Source organism: Sarcophilus harrisii, chromosome 3 (assembly GCF_902635505.1).
Source record: "Sarcophilus harrisii chromosome 3, mSarHar1.11, whole genome shotgun sequence".
Taxonomy (NCBI): Eukaryota; Metazoa; Chordata; class Mammalia; order Dasyuromorphia; family Dasyuridae; genus Sarcophilus; species Sarcophilus harrisii.
This window is the reverse complement of record NC_045428.1, coordinates 206,690,272-206,693,632: the sequence shown is the minus strand read 5'-3', so window position 1 is coordinate 206,693,632 and position 3,361 is coordinate 206,690,272.

The window sequence follows — 3,361 nt, the reverse complement described above, 5'->3', positions numbered from 1 at the left end:
CTTTATTCTCAGTGAAGAAGGATCAGAGGTGGAAGATAATTGGCGATAGCATTGTGTGCAGCTGAGTCAAGAAGCTAGCTAGATCAGCAGCCACAGGACCAGCAGCTAGGAGTATGGCACCCAGGCCCAATCTCTCCCAGCTTCTCTTCCTGTCTCTCTCTCTGCCTCCACCCACCAAAATCGTCATTTCCTATACAACACATCAGGACTTGCACGGAGAGTGGGCAGGGACCATTCTTTATCCACTCATATATATTAATAGAGTATAGCCCAATTACTATTTAGCCTCACGTACTTGGGACCTCAGTGCATCAACTCAAACCTCAGCCCATTACATCTCCTGCTTTCTTTTATTTTAGAACACAGGTGGTCATGCCATCCCTGACTCCTCAGGGAGGTCAGAGCCCCCAAGGGGAGGTGATAACAGCCTCCCTAACTTCTCAGGGAAGGAGGTGAAAGCCCCAAAAAGGAGGTGATCACGCCCCCCCAGACATCTCAGGAAGGGAGATGAAAAGTACCAAAGGGAAGTGAGGGTTGCTAGCAGATTTCTGGGCTGAAGGGTCTTATTATGCACAAACCCATCAGCATGGGAGGTATTACACAAGCACATAGCAATAACGCAGAGGCCATTAGGGATGACTGTTCCCACAGTCAGTGCAGGCTCGATGTGGTGTGACAAACATGAATTGTACATGCAATTAGCGGAATAGCAAACAATATAAATCAACATTGTTGGAAAGATCCCCATTACTAGAAGGAGGGATGTAAACAACAGTCACAAACACCTTCCAGTAGAAGAATGTCCAAATCCAATCTATTTTAAATTGTTCACATGTAGGGAATCCAATGTCCCCTGAGTTTTTGAAGTCCTGCAAAGTCTTTTTATGTGTTGGGAATCCAATATTAAAAATTTTAAGTCCTATAACAGTCTTATCATTTCTCAGAAATCCAATGATTCCTGAGGGCAAATCCTAAATATCATTCTCAGAGAATCCAATGATTCCTGAGGGTTTCAAATCCTACAAAATCTTTGATGTCCATAGTCAAAGATAACTTATCTTTTCAATGGTACACAATCACAACAGAACCACCTGATATTTTTGGGTCGTCTCCTTTGTTTCAAGGGTCTCCTGTCTCTCTGCTGATGGGGCAAAAATGGCTTTTGGCAATCATTCCTTCTCCACCTGGAGATACAACAAACCTTCTCCCCAAAAAGTTACCTTCTGGTCCTTTCCATTCACCCTTTCTGGGTCTCCCATCACCTGCGATTATCTAAAGATAGTGGGCTCTTGCACTGGACACTGACCTTCCAGTGGGTTTAAAACCGTCTGCCAGGCCAGTCCATCTTTGTCAAAAATGAAGTTAATAGTATAAAAGCTAGGTTTAGAAATTTCTAGGTTTGCCTGTGGCTCCCCTTTCTTTTGTTTTTGGAGGGAACTCTTAATATCTCTGTTTCTCCTCTTATTATTGTCCTTGAGGATTAAAAAGGTATGCCGTGGTGTTAAAATCTTATACCAAAAAGACAAAAATGTTTTGAAGTATAAAAGGGACCATTTCTGTTTTTTTTATTGCTTGTGGCACACCCATAATGGCAAATGCTTGTAGGGAATTCAGTGATCCCTCAGGCTGTCTCTTTGCTGCTGGTTTGCAAAAGTAATCCAAAAATTTCACCAAACGTGGATGAAGAAGATGAAAAAGATTTATAACCGTCACATCCATTTGCCAGATTTCATTGGGTCTCAAACCAGGGTTCTTCCCTGGAGGCATTAGGAAGTGGAAAGGAAGGCAACCCAAGGCTTTTCTATGCTCTACCCTCTTTTTTCCAAATTATAAACTAAAGCTAGAGCCTGATGATATTTAAATGAGATCCGGGCTTCTTAAAAAAGGGGTTTGACCAACATAGTTAGAAGGCTATCTGCCTTTGAATTCCAAACCAAATATGGGACCTGGAAGTCCACTATGAGAATGGACATTATATAGATCTTACTTGGTTTTCTCACTTGCTCTTAAGTTTCTTAAAGAGCTGATATTTAGAACTACAAATTTTATTTGGGTGTGGCAATTCTTTTTTCCATACCTACAATAGGGAAATCAGATATTATATTTATTTCCCTGGATAAAATAAGAGCTAGAATGATCAGAAATTCATTCTGCTGAGTGGTTAAGAAAAGGGTTCTGACTACTCTTTTATGGTTAGACTGGAAGTACAACCCAAAATATTATGTTTGGATCATCCGTAAGATAGTTTCCTTTAAGAGGAACTTTAGAAACTTTTCTTCAAGAATCCATCGAATTATTAATAGTCAGTTATCTTTAATGGAGAACCATGTAAAAATTTGGATGGCTAATAAAATTTGCCACTCTGGGATGGTCTCACAACACACATTAATTTGTGTTTAAAAAAATTTTATCTTGTCAGGTCTTGTCCCAGATGTTGTACTGCTTTCTTCATTTTTAATAAAATTCAAAAGCAGGGGTTGTGGCTTTTTCTGGTTTTCTGGAGGTTCCCCAAATTATCCCACACTGTCTCCTGGATGAAGGACTCTGTTGGGCCCTTGTGTGGCAAAACTAATTCCAAGGATTTTGGTGACTCTTTCAAACCCATTGGATAAAGCCATTCAACTTCTCTCAAACTCTAGAACTTCTTTTGTAAGCTGGAGTGGTGAATTCAAAGCACTGCTCCCCTTAAAATGTCAAAACGTTTGTAACGTAGGTAGTCAAACCTAACATGGTCCATCCATTGGATTTCCTATAATTTCTGAAAATATTCAATGTGTTTGCTTTTCTGTTCTTAAGGACAGTTTTGAACTTAAGCACCTTTAGGGTATATTTTCCTAAATATTGAAAAGGATCATTCTTTGAATTTTTCTGGTGCTATTATAATTTTAATTCCTTATGTTTCTACGGTCTTTTGTAGACATGTTTTAACATTTGTTCCTCGGTGCACATCCCAAATGTCTCCATGTAATGTAAAGCCTTTTTGGGAATTTTTTACTGGGAAAAGCAACAACATTTTGACACATAGTAAAAGGCTGTTTTTCATTCCTTAAAAACTGTCCATTCATATCTTTTATAAGGCTCAGCTAAGTAAACGGGCATAAAAAGGCAAATCTTTATCCTCCTTATCCAGAGGGATAGAATGAAACAATCCTTAATATCTATAAAAGAGGCCATTCTCTAGGCAACCAAGTGGAGATGGGAAGTCCAGGCTGAAGAGTTCCCATAGTTTCCATCTGTTCATTCCTTTTCTTAAACCGTTAACATCCTCCATTTTCTAGTTTCTTTTTTCACAAAAAACTGGGAATTCAAGGACTTAAGAAGGTTTTAAGTGTCCTTGGTCAATTCCTGTACTATATCTAAT